The following is a 19,569-nucleotide window of genomic DNA, read 5'->3' as shown; positions in this document are numbered from 1 at the left end:
GTTATCAACATGGTTCACTTCTTTCTCTTTTCCTTTTAGGGAGGCTTGGTACAGTTCACACAGATGTGGAGCTGTGCGACAAGCCTTTGCCCAGTGGTTTGTACTTCCACATCTAAAACATGAAGTGCCATTGCTTTCGGACCTACCAGCTTCATTCCATTTATTTTGGTGGTTGGAATTGGTATTGTGTGAGACATGATAATTATTGGCTCTCTGGTTACGACCACGGCCACGGCCATGACCACGACCGTAAGAATTATTGTTCCATTTGGATGAAAGCTTACGATCATTAAAATGTCTTTTGTCAAAATGACCACGGCCACGTCCACGGCCTCGTCCTCGACTTTGTTCCCATTTATGACCAGAATTTTTATGAGAACTTTTGTGAGCAACACGTGCTTCTGGTATTGCTAATGAACCCGTGGGACGAGATTGATGATTTTTCATCAATAATTCATTATTTTTTTCTGCTACAAGGAGTAATGCATTTAGATCAGAGTATCTCCTAAAATTCTGCAAACGATAATGTGTTTGCAAGTTTATGTTTGATGCATGAAACGTGGAGAAAGTTTTCTCTAACTTTTCTTCCTCTGTTACGGGATACCCACAAAATTCTAGCTTTGAGCAAATTCGGTATAAAGTAGAGGTGTAATCATTTACCCTCTTAAAATCTTGGAACCTAAGACTGTTCCATTCATCTCTAGAAGTAGGAAGTAAAACTTCCCTTAGATGACCGAATCTGCTTTTCAAATCTTCCCATATCATATATGGGTTATCATAATTAAAATACTTATGCAATAGTAATTCATCAATATGTTTATGGATGAAAATATCAGCTCTTGCTTTATCCTAGTCAGAGCAATCATTGTATTCTTGGATTGTTTCTAACACATCCATAGATTTTAAATGTCTTTTGACATTTTAAATGTGTTATGTATATTAAAATGACATTTTTCTAATAGCAAAATTCCACATTTATCTTGCATTTTTAATGATTTGAATACACAATATCACATTTGTAAAGGAGGAACCATACCACTAGACCAATAGGTCATAGATATGTATTAAAATAATTTATTAAATTTGTTTTATATATATACACACATGTGTGTATGTAAATACTAATAATAATACTAATATTGATAATATTAAAATTATAAATATTATGAGTAATAAAAGAAATATATATATATATATATATATATATATATATATAACTTAATATTTTCTTTATCTGATATAATGACAAATATTGGAGTGACTAATATCTAAGTAAAAAATGTTAAAAAAAATAGTAATTGATTTAAAAAGTTCAAAGGACGAGTACATTAAATAAAAATATTATAGTGGGAGTAAGTTTAGCAACACTATTTGAATATACATATTTGGTGTATGTAAATATTGTAGGTAGTATTCTGCATAATGAAAGCGGTGTGGTGGAACTGGTTCGTACCATCTTTCTATTAAGATGATTTTTTTTCTTTTTGGAATTGGAATTCATGTGAGTAATATATATTTGGCTATTTAAAAAAGAAAAAAAGAAAAAGAAAAAAAAGATGGTATATAGGTTCCTTTCGTGATTTTTATAGCTCTATATGAGAAACCTACCTACATTAATTGATGTTGGAGTATACATATACATAATAAATGAATATGTATGTGATCTCACCTTGGCCAACACCTGCGAATATTCGTCCGAAAACATGACAGTGCCGTGAAGTAAAACTTGTTCAGTTCAAGGATCCAACTAGTGAACGCGAAATACTCGCCTAGTCTCTATCATCACCTGGTGCCGCCGAAATTAAATGTTGGGAGCATGAATCGAACATGTGTTACGTGGAGCATTGAGTCTCTCCCTAACCACTCCATCACAATCTCATTAGCGATATTAGATATACATATACCTAATAAATGGGAAAACTTAATAGAATACTAACCAAATTTTACCATTGTTCTAACTAGGTCGTTCATTTTTTTTATATCTTTTTTGTCTCAATTAGATCACTTAAGTTTCATTAACGTTTTAATTCTTTTCTTTACCTGCTTAGCAAGTCATCATACATACATAATCTACCAAATATACATATAAGTTTATTGGTTTATCTTTTTTGTAAGCAGTCTTATTTATTATTAAAGCATTAAAAAGTAAAAGCCTTGAGTTATACTTAATAAAATAATTAAAATTTAAAAGAAATACCAATTACACATTAGCATATTTAGAAACAGAAAAAAAAATGTCACGTAGGTATTGGTAACCTATTAAACATGTAACAAACCTAGATTAGAACATAATTGAAACTTGAGTGATATGATACAAATTAATAATAATAAAAATAAGTAATAATTTGCTCTTGCGTGTTATCTGGTCTTTCCTTTCATTGTTAGGATAGGGGCGTTACAATAATAATCTTTAACATTTTACGATACAATATAAAAACTGTCATTTTTAAGAACCGAAGAAGATTAAACAAAGAGACAAATGCACTAGTCGCGTATAATGTGTGTCTCAATATCAAGTTCTTTTTCTCTTTCGTTAACCTTTTGGTCTTCTTCAATAGTCTATTCGAGTCAAACTCAAATCGGGTTCATAGACGAGTTTAGGGGGTCCAAAACAGGGTTCAAGCACACTAAGGAAGACCAAAAGGGTCCACTTCCTTTGTACTAACATATGTATTTTATCAACTCTTTTTTTTATGATAATAGAATTAAAATGGTCTATTGAGTCACTTTATTTATTTTCCACAATTGGTCATAGTCTCATAGACTTTTCAACATGTAATGCTCTAGTGGAAGACTATTCAGAAGGGGAACTGAATCATGGTTTCGCTCAAAACCATGAAACTATTCAAATCAGTCATTAGTTTGGTTGCATGGTTAGTTTTTTTATTTAACTTTTGATCGGTCAGTTTCAAAAATTTCAAATCGTAATGAACCGGACTGTTGAAATACATGCATGCTTCCAATTCATTATAAAACATACACACGAATTTGTTGGTTAACTTGTTTATTGTTTATGTTTCATGTTATACGCCGAGAATGATGGATATGGGTAGTCTATTCAATTGTGGGCTAAAAGGGCTGCTACTGATTGGTCTTAAATTAGGCCTAGCACATATCATCTATTAAATGGATTGGTGGTGTCTGATATATAAAAGAAAAAGAGAAACGTTATATGTGTGAATCATCATCTTCTCTATCCTTCGATCTCTTATTCTTTAGCGATTAACGGTTACAGTCTCTTTCTTCTTTCTGAACAGATTATGTATTAAGTTCTTGGTCTTCAATAGATTAGTATGATGTTTGAATCTTTAGATGATGTTCTTTTGGTTGTTATTTTGTAATTCTTCGATTTGATCAATTCTTGTTTCGTTGTATTTGGATTTGTAAAACTCAAAGAATTGAAATTATTATGGTTTTGTGACACGGACTAGACTGTAAGTTTGAACATGCTATTTTTTTAAATGTTATTTATAACATATATTTGATTATTTATATTTTGACTTAGGCTTAACAGAGATAGTTAAAAGACAGTTAGGTGCAGTGATGGAGCTACAAGCCTACAAGGGCACAATGGTCTTTTTACATTTTGGGTTATATAGAAGTTTAAGTTGTTTCTTTTCAACTGAATATAGTTCAGGGGTTGAAAGTGTAAACTTTGGTTAGTCAGGTTGTTAGCGTTCAAAAGGTAGTTATAAGCTCGAGTAACGGCTAGTTGAAATCTCGAGATTCACTTGATCGTTTCTTGTAATTCAGCTTCGTCTCATTTGTTTCGTTTGAAATTGAAGTGGGTTTGTACAGCGGCCGGAGCACCTTGAACAATAATACTGGATGTGCCAGACTTAATAGTTAATGCATATATACTTTTTTTATTTTTTGGAAAAATTATATTACTGAACGAAAAGGCTGGTTGGAATCAAATAATCTGTTAGTTATCACGTCAAGTCACTGAAGTCACTGCCACATAGGCAGTGAGGGAATCTCTTGTTTCATGCGTTATGAGATAACTTGCAAGCAGTGACAGAGCCAGAAATTTTATCCTATGGGTTAAGGATTTTTCGATGCTCGATTTTTGTCAGACGTCAATGTTTTCGGACCTGGATGCATCGGGTCGGGTCGGGTCGGGTCAGGTCAATCATTTGGTTAGATAAATAAAATGCAATATCATTATTATAACAAAAGTATATCGTCAACATTTAATAAATGATTAATTTCATAGGCTGCAGTTACTGTACGCTAATGCCTTAACGTACGGTAGGTACGCAAGACGCTCAAAGACAAAAACCAAAGGCAAAACCCTAAAACGCTCACAAAACTTAAACGCTTAGCAAACGCTAAAAAACGGTCTTCGTGAAAAAAGTGAAAAATTGATCGATTAACCATCCAAAACTGTTTTTCGGTGAACAAATGATTGATTGGATATGTATTGACGATTCCGAGATGCTTGGATGTGATTTCATGGATCGATTTGTGAAAAAATGGATTCACGTACGTAATGTACGTTAAGCATTAGTGTATTGGATCTTTTCACTAATTTCATATATTAAATAAGATATATATATATATATATATATATATATATATATATATATATATATATATATATATATATATATAGGGTTGGTATCATTTAAGAACTCTAAAAAAGTTAAGAGCTCTTAGAAACTCTACACAACCAAACATTTTTTTAATTTTATTTATATGTTAACATTATTTAAGAGTAGTTTTATCATATTTTATATAAAAAATTTTGATTACTATATATTAATCACAAGTTTACATATGTGTAAAATTTATGTACTAACAAATTTACATAGGTTTAAAACAAAACAAAGATATGTATAAAAACTAATTTTCAAAATTGTAATCGTTAATTTAGATATAATAAAATAATAAAACTAAACTCAAATAACAATAACATACAAAATTTTTTATAAAAAACGTTAGTTTTTAAGGGTTCCTTCTAGTTTTTAAATAATTTAACCGTTCTGTAATGATACTCATCCTATATATATATATATTGTCAATTGTCCCAAAATACAAATGCATGAATCTTAAGGAGATATCATAATTCAATTATTATTGTATTCATATGAATTCAAAATCAATATTAAATAAAAAAAATTATCCTTTCACTTCTATTTTCATACTTACACAACTTTAACCTTTGTATACATTTTAATTTTTATTCAAACTCACTATCTTCCTGAAGGACTAGTCATAAGCTCAAAATCCATAGAACAAAACTCTGGTGAAAGGTCCATTCTCAACCCACCCATATTCTGGACCACAACATTAGCCCGGTTCCTCGGCCCACGGGCCATTTCCATCTTCAAACACGCTTTCAGGCCCGTCAAAACCTCGCTCATTGTGACCCATTGGGTTGATGTGGCCCGTGTACACGCAACCGATATTTCAATAGCTTTAAACACAGATTCTAAGTTAAAATCACCTCCCATTTGTTCATCTATTACACTTGTGATATCTCCTTTATTAAGGTACCAACCCACATATTGCATGATGTGGATGTGGTCATCGCTTTTTATTAATGTGGGATGGCCCGTGATTAGTTCTAGAAGAACGATCCCAAAACTGTATACGTCACTCTTTTCATTTAGTTCGTGGGATCGGCGGTACCTTTATGGGTGCAAAATGATCATAAGTTATTAGTGAGTCATAATAATTTCATTGGAACTTTATAAAATCCGATAAGTTGGATATATAGTAGGTGTGTCAATTTCCGACACGACCCAAACATGACATAAATATAATATCTAACCCATTCAAGAATCTGGGTTGTGTCTGGGTTGACATGTGAATTTTAGTTAAACAGGTCGACACACTAACATGTTTAACCCACTTTTTACGACCTACAACCTGATTAACACATTTACAACTTGATTATTACCTGTTAGTCTGCCGGCCTTGACACATTTAGATAATGTGTTAAATGGACCGTTTATGGGTTACACGAATTTAACCTTGCGGTGTAGGGTTGATGTTTTTGACACAAATAAAATACGGGTCGCTTTCGGGTTGACAAATTCAACACGTTAACCAGCCACCCCACTAACCCACAAGCCATCAACCCGAAATGATTGACACCCCTAGATTAAATAGGCACTTTGAGCGGGTTGGCTAACAGACCAAATGGGTCAGGTCTGGTTGACCCTAAACACTTTGACTTTTTACATTTTTAGCTCTTTAACTTTTTACATGTGCGGAAGATGGAGGTAGCAGAAATGAGAATGCTACGTTGGATGTGTGGCAGTTAGACCTGCAATGCTATATGGAACAGATTGTTGGGCCATCAAGAAGGCACAATGCGGAAGATGGAGGTAGCAGAAATGAGAATGCTACGTTGGATGTGTGGGCACACAAGGCTAGACCGAATAAGAAACGTTGTGTTTCGCGAGAGATTAGGGGTGGCGAACATAGCAGACAAGATAAGAGAGTGGAGATTGAGATGGTTTGGACATGTAAAGAGAAGACAGACGACGAATCCTGTTAGATCCGTAGAAAACATTACTATAGAGGGGAGGAGGGGTAGAGGACGACTGAAATTGACTTGGGATGAGAGGATTAGGCATGATTTGATAGACCTAAACCTCTCTGAGGACATGGTTGAGGATAGGAATTCGTGGAGAAGTAGAATTAAAGTTAAGGATTTTTAGAGAGAATTGAATACCTTAGGGCTTAGACTTAACTTATTTAGGTCACATACCATAATGGTATTTCCCTTACATATATTATTATTAATATTATTATTAGCTTTTATATAGCTGTTAAACTGTGATCTTATTATTAATATTATTATAATTAGTAGTAGTTTTTATATAACTGTTAAACTTTGATTTCCTTTATTTTGCTTCATACACATGTACTTAGAGCCGAGGGTCTCTCTGGAAGCCACCTCTTTATTCCTTTGGATAGAGGTACGGTGTGCCTACATCCCACCCTCCCTAGACCCTACTTATAGCTTTGCTGTCGGTGGGATTTTTCTGGGTATGATTGATGATTGATGATAACTTTTTACATGTGCACAATCACCCCCTCAGTTTTATTAAAATAGTGATCCAAATTTTTGAATAAATTGTTTAAGAATGATAATCTAGTTAAACAGGTCGACACACTAACATGTTTAACCCAATTTTTACGACCCACCAACCCGATCAAAATAGTGATCTAAATTTTTGAAAAAATTATTTAGAAGACTGGATACTGTAAAAGTATACATTGGGTGACTCTGAACCCATTTGGCCCACTTCATGTCTAGCTAAATAAATGCAAACCATTTTATTATAAAGTTGTAATATAGCTAAATAAATTATTTTTAAAAGTTATGATATAAGACAATAAATCTAAGTTATTAGATAAATAATAAGAGTACTTACTCTGGATCAAGATAACCGGCTTTACCGATAACGTCCGTTAATATGTGAGTAGTTTGATCATCAGGAAGACCTTTTGAAAGACCGAAATCCGCTATTTTAGCTACCAAATTTTCATCAAGAAGGATGTTGGCTGATTTCACGTCTATGAATTATAGTCGGTCTGCAACCATGATGTAAATATTCCAATCCTGTAATATAAGTCAGTTACATCATTTTCTATTGATTTTTTAATTATGTGGGTCCCACGTTTCTCATTTATGTAACGTGGGACCCACTATGACATTGGTTTCTTCTCGGACCACACAATACAATCATAAACTTTTTGTTGGTAATAATGAGAAACTTTACTGGAAAACTCACGGGGCCCACCAATACACTGTTAACCAATGCATGCAAAAGTATAGATTTTAGTTGAATAACAAATCACCTTGTGCAGCATCTATTGCAATGTTGAGTCTCATTTCCCAGCTCAATGGATGAGTATTTCTGTCTGCAAAAAAAAATAAAAAAAAAATAATAAATGTCACTCGTTAAATAGCCTATTTGTGTCATGTTTGATCTCAAACGCGCCAAAAAAATTAGCTAAAAAATGGAACGGTCACATGTATTAAACGGATAGAAGTAGAAAGTTGCCTAAGCTTATTTTAGATGCACAAACCTTCTAAATCATTTAATTCAAATATTTAGATTATTAATGAAAATATATATTGTATTTAACACATTAAATATGTAAAAAAAGTGAACAAAATGTGTTATGTAACTTTTGTTTATCATCAAAGATACCTGATATATAACTTTTGAGGTTTCCGTTAGGCATGTACTCATAAACAAGCGCCATGCGGTTACTATCATGAGAATATCCAACAAAAGAAGCTAAATTCCTATGATGAACCCTCATCAAAAGCTCAGCCTGCATTTAGGCCATTAACTTTAATATGTTACGTTTTTGCAAATTACGGTTTTGCCCCTATCTTCTAAAGCTTTAAGAACTCTCGACAAACAGTCAGTTTATTTACTTATTATATATATATATTTAGTATTATTTGAGGGCAGTTTTGTCATTTATTATATGCAATCATAAAATTACATACAATAAATGACATATAATAGTATATATATATATATATATATAGGGTAAGGATCGTAAGAGAATTATTTGAAAATTGAGAACTTTGAGAACCATTTTGGACCACTAAAATAATATTTAAAAAATTTATGAAAACTAAAAAAAATTAAAAAGTAAAAAAACCAAAATTCTTATAATTCATTCCGGTTTCATAAAAAGAAATAAAAACTTCTTATTATACACATGTGTATAATTTCATTTAATCTCTAGTTATGTAATGTACACATATGTACATTATCATTTACCTTAAATTGTACATATGTGTATAAAAAAACATGTATGTACATATATGTACATACTATACATATATGTATAATTTAGCTAAACCGAGACATTTTTTATATTATGAAACTGGGATGATAAATAAGAATTTTGGTTTTTTTACTTTTTACATTTTTGCGTTTTTTTTGTTTTATGATTTTTTTTCATTTTTGGGTTTTTTATGGTCCAAAATGGTTCTCATGGTTCTCAATTTTCAAATAGTTCTCACATGATCCTCATTCTATATATATATATATAATATAAGTAAACAAGCTGGTGTTTGTTAAGAGTTCTTAAAAGTTTTAGAAGATAGGGGCAAAACCGTAATTTTTCAAGAAAGATTTTTTCAAGTGATATTATTAGTGTTACCTCATTTTGGAACTCATTATATCCTTGAGATGATGATGCAGAGAGTAACTTGACTGCAACTTGTTTGCCATCTTTTAATGTCCCAAGGTAAACAGTTCCAAAGCCTCCTTTTCCAAAGGCAGTTTGGAAGTTATTTGACATGTTTGCCACCTCAGCATAGGTAAATTGCTTGTTGTTGGATTCTATAGTAGTTCTTGCTTCTTCATTTGAGCTTGGTTTGGCTATATACAAATACAAGATTCATTATATATATACTCCCAATGGCTATAAAGGGCAATTATGTAATTTGCAAAAAAATTGCTATTCTTTTAGAATATATAACATAACATTTTATTTGTAATTTAGTGTATATGTGATGTACATGTTAGTTCATTTATGTTCATGAACACATGTCTCGTTTGTTCATTTATGAACATGAATGTTCGTGTACGTTTATTCCTTTAAATTTGTTTATGTACATTCATTTATGTTTGTTTGTTGACGTTTGTTTATTTACGTTCGTTAAAATATTCTTTTAGATTTTTTAGGCCCATTAAAATTTGGTCTAACTTAATAACATTTTAGGCCCAACACATTATTCACATTTACTTTAAATTAACACAGTTATGTTCGTTCATCTGTGTTGATCGTTCGTGATACGCTTGTTTATAATGTTAACGAACAAAAATAAACGAACATGAACACAAACAAGAAAACCTTGTTCATTTAATTGTTCGTGTTCATTCGGTTCGTTTACAGGTCTAACAAGGTGACTAGAAGAAGAAAGGAGAAAGCATTACAAGTTTTTTGTTTCCTTTTAATTCTCCAAAAGATTATCAGTAGAAGTAAGACCACCAAAAATGATAGTAGTGATGCAACTATTGGAACTAAAATCTTCTTTTTCTTCTTATTTTCGCATGATCCCGAGTCACAAAGATTTCGGCTATCCACACTGTCATAAGGTACACATTCAATAATAAAAAAAAAAGTAAGAACATAATACTAAAACATTTTTGTGCAAAATAACTGCAAATGACAAAATGTTATAAGAACCAAACCTTAGTTTGAGTAATCCACTTCTTGATCTCTCTAATAGAGACTTTGGTAAATAGCCAGATAATTGATTTCCACTTAAATCCCTGAAATAATTGAAAAAAAAAATAAGCTGACATAACTTCAGGCTTTATTTGTGTTTACTATTTCCTGTGGGTCCCATCTGCATATACTTCACTCCTTTGTGAATTATTTAATGGGACCCACGATCATATTTTGACAGTCTGTCATATAGAGGTGACAGTTTTGACTCACTTACTTATGAACATGTCATTTGAATTATGTTTTATTAATAACTGGCCGAACATGTAATTTTTTTTTTAAAAAAAGTATGGCTTAGAGGACAACTTCAAGCCGGTCAAAAGTCCCATAACGTGTTGTCTAACGCTTAAAACGTCCAAAACCGTTTTATTAAAAAAAATACTATTATTATAATAATAATGATGATTTGTCATATTTAACTGTAATCATTTATTAAAAAATTGAAACCAAAGTGTTTAACCCGACCCGTTTTGGCCCACGCCAAAACCATTTCCTTTTGGCCCGAAGCCCGTCTTAACCTATTAGCCAACCCATCCGACCCACCCATTTATCTGCACCAAATGCAAATCTATGAAAAACCATTAGACTATAAAACTTACAATAACTTTAAAAATGAAAGCTTTTCCAGAAAATCGGGTATCGGCCCGGTCAAACTATTATCAGATAGATCCCTGATAACACAACATGATAATAAAACAGTTATTAGAAAACTAAACATGACATGTACAAAATATAGTTACAAATACTTACAATATTTCAAGTGATGAAAGATTGCCAATGAAAGCAGTTATTTGACCGGTTAACTCACTTGCCGAAAGATTTCTAGTATCGGTATCAAAAGGGTATTAAACGTTGTATAAAATATTTAAATTGTAAATAAACAGTGAATATATTTTATAAAAGAAGAAATAACTTACACGGATATGATTCGAGGGGGGCTTGAACCGGTGTAGTTGCATATTATACCTTCCCATGAATAGTTTTTCGGACCACAAGGATCTCCTACCCAGTTTCGGTTTATTTTATATGTTGTTCTAATGTTTTTTACTGCATCAACTGTTTTCATAGCACAACCAAAAAATAAAAAAAAATTGTTCATGATCTAAACGTTACAAGGACTTGAGAATTTTAATCATGAAAAAAAATAAAATGTTGTCATTAAAATGTGTGCTTGGTTTTAAAAAGCACGGGCGCTAGAGGTGTTGATCCATGTACAACCAAAGAAGCTTTATTTACAACCAGAACCAATAACTATGCTGAGTGGGATTCTATTGGGTACATAAGTTTATCATTCATTATCAAGCACGGTGGTTTTACGCCTTGAAGGCTCGCCTTGTGCATCAAACGCACCCTTTTAAACCTCGAGAGTTTGTTTAATGACAATTTCAAATATGATGACAAACAAATAACATAATTATATATTTCATTAAAAATTTTAATAAATTCAAGATGCATTAAACTTTTTACACCTCGAAACATAAACAAACAAACAAACAAACGTACCCAGTATCATCCCACTTAAAGCATAGCTATTGGTAGGGTCTCGAGGTGATATGAGGGCATACCTTTCCTCTATCCCAGACAGACGTATCCCAGATGATAGAGAGGCTTTGCTCGAAAACTTTTTTTTTTGAAAAAAAAATTATATATAATAATACAAATATGCCTTGAAAGCATGTAATTTACTTTTTACAAATTCATAAGTTATTAAATAAACAAAACAAGAAAAAAACATACCGTCTAAACCGAACGTCGCGAAGTCACTCGACTCTAGAACCTGATAAATCTCAACAGCGTTCAAAATAGGCGCAAAATTCGCACCACCACCTTTTCTAATCGAAATCGTATGCTCGGGTCCCACCAACGGTCTCGAATTATAAAACGTCGACGCATAATAAGCCCGAGGCCTCACATTTCCAAAAAGTTGAACACCATTCCAAGAAACATTAAACTCCCTTGTTTGATTCCTCCCCAACACAACCAAATCAGCAAAATACAAATACACATAAAACCGGGCTTTCGGGTCAGAAACATTCCACTTAAACTCCAACGCTTCGGTCCCGTTCTTGGGCGTGGACCCCGTTTGCATCACTTCATTCGGGGCCCGATAACCATCTCCACTTACATCTATATCCATATCAGTATGCAACAAATCCCATGAAGGCGAATTATAAGAAGACCAAATTCTATCAAAAACATCATCTCTATACCGGCCCGACCCGTTAGTGTATCCAATATCCAATCTTTTAAACAAGACTAACGACTCGGGAATATCAGGGGCAGTTTTGTAAATTAACCCGTCGAGTGGTCTTAACTCTAACCCGGATATAAATGGGATACCGAGTCCTGTATTAACAAGACAAACACTTAACGTGTCGTCTAACGCGACATTAATTATTTCCGTGACAACAACATCAGAATTGTTTTTAAACTTAACTGTCAACCAAAGATTTACACCAAGATAAAGATCAAACTTGGGTAACTTATTTTGTCCATCATAGTTTCCATACATGAAAGTGTCCCGAATTAGATTTAAACTCGATTTTCCACCGTTGGGTCTTAAAGTGTAACAGTTTTTATTCCCTTGTGGAAATGTTCTAAGATCAGAAAGCGGTTGGGGAAGATTTGGGTTGTTAGGATATGCATATTCTAGTGAAATGTTTTTGTTGATACCAGTGGTTACATATGACTCGTCTGATGTGTAACTTATACCGGTATCAAGGTCTCCATAACTAAAATTTTCTTGTGACCCGCAATCTATGCTTATGTAACCTGTCAAGAAAACCGTAAACAAAACATATTTACCAAATGGGTTAATATGATCTTTAAGTGGGGTTGTTCACGAAATCGAAATAACCGAACCTAAATAACTGAACCCAATGAAAAACGACGGTTTGGTTTTATATTTTTTTAAAAATGATTTGTTGGTTTGTTTCGGTTTTGCGTCAACCAAAAATTGAAACGAACCGAAATAAACCAACTTTAAGTAATTTATAAGAAATTGATAAATGGTCTAACTCGAAAATTTTTGATCCAAATGTGTAATAATCAGTTAGTCATTAATTAACAACATATTTTAGGCCCAAAGTTTCACGCGCAAATTCTAATTCTGAACCGATCCAAATTAGAAATGTGTCTAACCGAACAGAGTTCAACCGAATCACTCGGTTTATTCAGTTTAGTTATCCGATTAAACCGGTTATTATTCGGTTTATTCGAATTCGGTTTCGTTATCCAAATAAGTAAAGATTTGTGTCCAAATAAGTAAAGATTTGTGGAACCGATAACCAAACCGAAAACCAAATTCACAATTCGGACACAATTAGTAACCGAAAACCGAATCGTTCAATTTTCGTTTGTTTTTGGTTTTTTTGCACACTCCTGGCTCAAATGGTGTACCCGAAAACCGAAACTAAACTGAATCCATTGTGAAAACCGAAAATGATGGTTTTCAACATCTAAAACCGAAATTTGCGTTTTTTTTTTTGTTCAGTTTGAGCCCAAAACCGATCCAAACTAACCCATGTACACCCCAAGTTTTCAAAAAAAAAAAAAAAAAAAAACTCATAACAGAAAAGTATTGCAATTAACAAAAAGTCAAAACATAATTTAGACACACACTAACCTGTTTGAATCTGTGCATCAACATGTATTACTATTAACCCTGCAGCAACACATAAAAGAAACAAATGATGGAAGAACACCATAATTATTATTTTGAACTTTAATGACAGATTATGACTCTTAATAACACACCAAACAAAGTTATGTAAAGTGGTTATTATTATATTATCCAACAATAAGTCAAACAAAGAAACTTATAGCCAACCAAAGCAACTAGAACATGATAAACATGGTCAATGTATGCATAAACAGTGGTCTGCAGCACTACATGGACGTCTACGAGATTTCAGATGTCCCATACGAGTAAAAAACAAATAGGTCCTCGACGATATTTGTGATAACAATAAACAAACTTATAATTTACAAAAGGGCCTAATCTCTTACTATTTTAATATATAGGCGTTTTGTAATGAAACTCATCATATTATATATATATATAGGGTGAGGTTACTGTATAATAATTGCTTAACGAACGATAGGTACGCGAGACGCTCAAAGGCAAAATTACTAAAACTCTCAACCAAAAACCTAAAACGCTCAGCCAAAAACTAAAACGCTCAAAATACGCTAAAAAACGGTTTTCGTGAAAAAAAGTAAAAAATTGATCGATTAACGATCCAAAACTGTTTGTTTCGGTGAACCAATGATTAATTGGATATATATTGACAATTTCGAAATCTTGTGATGTGATTTCATGGATCGATTTCATGAAATATAAGTATTCTTGTATTCTTGTACGTTAAACAATTATTGTATTACATCTTTTCTCTCTCTCTCTCTCTATATATATATATATATATATATATTAACGTGCGAATCAAATTATATTATAGTATAGTTATATATACAGGTATACTATAACTACACTACATACAAAACAACTACTTTACATAATTAAACTACTTGTGTATATAATTACACTATTTGATTCACATATTTAGACAGTTTTTTAGTTTATACGTTAACTTTCCCCACATATATTAAAAGTTTTAAACACCAACCCCGGCGAGCCGGCTTTGCTAGAGTAGTTTAAGTCAAAACAAGTTTTCTTAAGCTTTTTTATCCAACAGCTGGCATGCATTTAGATTAATCATATAGGTGATTCATGTGTCAACATCATTAATAAGCAGATAAACACTAAACTACATAAATAATGGACAATTAGTTGTTGCTCACCTGATTTTTAAAGTGGGTATTTATAGTTTTGCCTTATTAAGTTCACCACTTGGTGTAAAGTTAATTAAAACTTTTGGTTTTTTTCATCATTTTTGGTTGAATAAACATGTGCATGTTGTTGTATAATAATATTATCATTGTTATTAATTAATGTTTGATTAAAGTATGTGAAACAAAGAAAGTTCAACTTAAAGAAGTTGAACCCCACCAACTTCTTCAAATTAATATTATTTAAATATGAAAGCCAGAATCTTTTCAAACAAATAATAAAAATAAAAAAAATATGAAACAAAAAGGTTCCATTGCCAGGAATCGAACCCGGGCCTCCTGGGTGAAAGCCAGATATCCTAACCACTAGACGACAATGGAATGGTTGTGAAGTGATTAACACTGAATACTGATAACTGATATCTTGAACTGTATTTTTTATTTAATTTTATTTAATATTTTAAGTTATGTTTTGCTACCTTTAAGGACGGTAAATTAAAAACTCACATCATCATATCAAAACTCTACTAAGGAATGAGATTAAGTTAAACACAGTTTGCCCCTGGATAATGATCTTATGACCCGAATTAATCTAACCTTTTGTTTTTGAAAGGCGGCAATATTATAAAAAGGGAAAAAGAACAGACCATGACTAACAAGAAGTTAGACGAGCCAAGTACAAAAACACATTTACAAATACATCAGGGGATTCATCATCCACTCTGTCCAAGTAACACAACAATTACTAGAGCGACTATAGAAATAAAAAAAAGAGAGACATTTGTATTAACAAGAATACAAATCCTTTACAAACAGAATCTGTGAATCACTGGGAGGTAGCATATATCTAGCAAACCTCTAGCAATTTCAATAATTTCACCCGAACTTAATAGAAATATTTGACAGCGTCCATGTCAAGTATTGTATGCGTGCAGCTTGGATCATAGTCGTAACTTCTTATACTTAAGGAATAAAGATGAACTTTTTTGGCATACCCTTGTAATTTACTCTTAACTTCTAAAACGATATATGAAGATATATAGTTGAGCCTTGGCAAAGTTAATCTATATAAAAGACTTAATAATCACTCTTAAAAGTATTTACAATAGCCTACAGCCCTACATGTATATGAAAGAGATCTTTCTCAAGAAAACAGTTTTTCAAATAAAAAAAGTAAAAAGCTTAATGAAAAGGTGATTTGGTCAAATGAAGAAAGTTATCAAATTTAATTTTTTTTTTATAAGAAAACAACCTACTCTTTTCCTCTCATAAACAAAGATTTTTTGCATACTAAATTTTGTATATTCACTTTTGTTGGTCAAAACTCACTATTTCTAACTTATATATCAATATTTAAGACATAATCAAAAAAACATGAAAAACAAATCTTAATTATAATTATTTAATCAAACAATGTTTAAAAAACCGGTTTCATAACCATATCATGTTGGGCTTATAAATGGTATAACCAGTTGTATCGGACGGTTCTATCAGGTTGACTAGTTAACCATATAATTACATAAAAATCCAACTTTAACTCAAAAATAATCTAAGTACATGATTCCACAATATAAACTTATCAAAAGTTAATCCATCATAAAAACTAATTCAAAAGTTGCTTGATGGCAATATTAAGAGCAATTCAATTAGGTGGTAAGTTGATTGAAGGTCGATGGTAAAATGATCAAAGGACGCTGGATTAAAACTTAAAATCGAGAGGTGAATGGTTCTTGGATGAGTGGTTAAAATTGTCATTGGTCTAAAGTATAAACCCAAAATTTTACCTTGGCCTTTAACCGGTACAATGGTACAAACCGGTATTACTGGTATTTCTAACACTTCAAGTTATAAGTCGTTCGCCCAATTTACCGGGCTAGCGAGAGGAAATTGATAAACCGGTTTTAAAAACATTGATTGTAACCAAAAAAAATACGAGATGTAATAAGAATGCATGGTTTTCAATTGCACATGTAATGATTACTTCTTTAAAAATGATAAATTAATGGTAACCCATTTTAAATTGTAGTAAAATATAAGTTATGGTGATACATTGTTACCATACAAAATGGTAATAAAACACTAAAGGGCACGAGACAACTTTCTCTAAAGAACTTAGCAAAATAGCCCTGTAATTTCGGGATTGTTACAAAGCAAATCGTAGACGGCTAACCAAAGCTTAACCGGAAAATGCTAAAAATCAATGTAGGGGAAACTAGTTTCTAACCATCACCGGTTACTAACTCGATGGTTAGAAACCCGTTGGGGTTTTCACATAAAAACCGGTTAACTTAACTAAACATATGTTAATACAGTTAATGTTAATAAGGCTAATTTCAATAGGTTATTGTCGGTTAACAAGTTATCAACTGAACAAAAAAATTATTGTAGGTTATTGATTACATATGTTAGGAATTTTTCACAGAAAAATTGGTTAACGACAATAACCGATTTTAACAGCTTGACCAATAATCGGTTACGGTCAATAACCAATATTCCAAAACCAAATAATGCAACTGGAGAAGCCCAAAACCAAGCCTAATATTAAAACCCTTAAATGCAACCCATTAAACAAGCCATAACTAAAGCGAGCTAATAACTAATATAGGAGAAAATTATTAGAAACCACTTGGGTTTTTTCCACATAAAAGCCGGTTAACTCAACGGAGGTTAATACAGTTACTGTTAATAAGGTTAATTTCAATAGTTAATTATCGGTTAACCAGTTAATAACCAAACCAAATCGGTTACTGTTGGGTGCGGATTTTTATCCTCGGAATTGAGCTTAACTTAAGGATATTGACTCAAGCGGTTATTCTGAGGAAGGTAAGTTGACTAATTCAATTTTCCTATAATATCTAACTGTTTTGCAGATAAGAACACGTGTTAAATATGTTTATATGAACGTGGATTGCAACAGAATGCTGCTTAAACTTCGTCAAATAACAACTTGGGCAATAACGGCTAGCTGATGACTTAGTCTAGGGTTCCCTAAATAATCGGGATATCAGTTGTAATCTCTTATTATATATTGAGCTGATAATATCGATAGGATACACACACTTTTTCACGACTTAGCTACTAGCAATCACTGTAACACCTAGTTTTCGATATTCAATCAGCTCCAACCCTTGTAACCACTTGTTTTCGATATTAATAAACTTGACGGTAATAGTTTTCACCGTCCGGGGGTTTTTTGTGCCGGCGATCATAATAATCAAGCGTTAATTCGACCAAAAGTTACGTTCATAATCCTTAACCGAAGCAAATTCGACTAAGGATTAAGTTGTAAACTCTTGACCGAAACGAAGACTATTATAATCAAGGGTTTTTTCCCTCGTGATCATATCTTTGTGTCTGATCTTTTTACCATTTAGCACCTAGCCTCACGCACTAATTTAATCAAAAGTTAGTTGTTAATTTTTGACCGAAACAATTTGGCGCCCACCGTGGGCAAACGGTGCTTTGATCATTATTCATTCTCAAACGAAACCCTACTCTCAATATCCACAACATGTCTTCACAGCCCAAGATTGTTTCATCTTCTGCCGCAACCTCAGAATCCTCAGCGAAACCTTCCATGCCTCCTCCTCCTTCTGTTGCTGTTATCCCAAAGAAACCTGACAACATTCAGAAGAAAGCTGCTACTCCAGTATTTTCGGGATCGAGACCATCCCCCCAGGATCACGTTATGGTATCTAATAACGAACTTTTGTCTATTTATAAGCGATTACAGGAACATATGGATCGCCAGAACAAGACCAACCAGATGCTGGTGAAGGAACTAGAAGATATCAGAAAAGCCAAGAAGCCGGCGGAAGAATTCACGCCATTAATCCCGAGATCTCTGGATTTCACTCCTCCAGGATCCTCAGGATTGGTGCGTCCGGAGTCAACCACGGCGTAAAACCCCGGATCCTCGCTTTTCCAGCACTCAGGGTCTACGGGATTGTACTCATCCGGATCCCAAGGATACTTGCATGCATCCCTTGCTGGGCCGTTTCAACATGCAGGATTCTCAGGATTGTCACAGCGGGGAGGATCCTCAGGTCCTTATCAACGGGCGTTATCCTCAGGATTGGCGCAGCAGGGAGGATCATCAGGTCCTCATCAACAGGCGTTATCCTCAGGATTGGCGCAGCAGAGAGGATCTTCAGGTCCTTATCAGCAGGTGGTATCCTCAGATTTCCACAGCAGGCAGGATTCTCAGGAATACCTCCATCAGGGTTCTTCAATCCTCAGCAGCCATATGCTCAGACTCAGCAATTTGCAGGGTCCTCCGAGATGCACCAGGGAGACTTCATCCCGATGCAGGCTAACACCTCGACCACTCCATTTGTCACTCTAGGAAATACTATGTTCGGGAATGCCAGCTACAACACCCAAACCGTTCCTCAGAATATCAATCAGGGTAACACTTTCAATACAATTCCTTTTAATGCTAATCAGGGATTTTTGCAGGATGCAGGCATAAGTTCAAGTTTAGCACAAGAGTTACAGAAGCTTAAGGACATGATATCAAATGTCCCTGGTGTAATCCGTCCCATAGCTGAAGTTCCTAGT

The 19,569-nt window shown here is 33.2% G+C and overlaps 1 non-coding gene and 1 pseudogene across 2 annotated transcripts; both read right to left on the bottom strand.

The window, feature by feature from the left end:
- Positions 1-5,195: 5,195 nt before the first annotated feature.
- Positions 5,196-13,989, bottom strand: LOC143588875 (putative LRR receptor-like serine/threonine-protein kinase At4g29180; annotated as a pseudogene). The gene is made up of 13 exons (XR_013145178.1): positions 13,847-13,989; positions 11,959-12,993; positions 11,139-11,277; positions 10,972-11,043; positions 10,821-10,892; positions 10,185-10,265; positions 9,927-10,078; positions 9,403-9,411; positions 9,148-9,368; positions 8,175-8,301; positions 7,819-7,881; positions 7,392-7,579; positions 5,196-5,634 (listed from the first exon to the last, which is right to left on the bottom strand). The product of XR_013145178.1 is annotated as a putative LRR receptor-like serine/threonine-protein kinase At4g29180 (transcript).
- Positions 13,990-15,318: 1,329 nt separating this feature from the next.
- TRNAE-UUC (transfer RNA glutamic acid (anticodon UUC)) lies at positions 15,319-15,390 on the bottom strand. Its single transcript has one exon. It is a non-coding gene; the product is annotated as a tRNA-Glu (tRNA).
- Between the last annotated feature and the right edge of the window lie 4,179 nt (positions 15,391-19,569).

This window comes from Bidens hawaiensis, unplaced genomic scaffold (assembly GCF_021521415.1).
Source record: "Bidens hawaiensis isolate Kalapana, Puna unplaced genomic scaffold, B.hawaiensis_p1.1 tig00036852_1, whole genome shotgun sequence".
Classification (NCBI taxonomy): domain Eukaryota; kingdom Viridiplantae; phylum Streptophyta; class Magnoliopsida; order Asterales; family Asteraceae; genus Bidens; species Bidens hawaiensis.
This window is presented reverse-complemented; position numbering and strand designations above follow the sequence as displayed.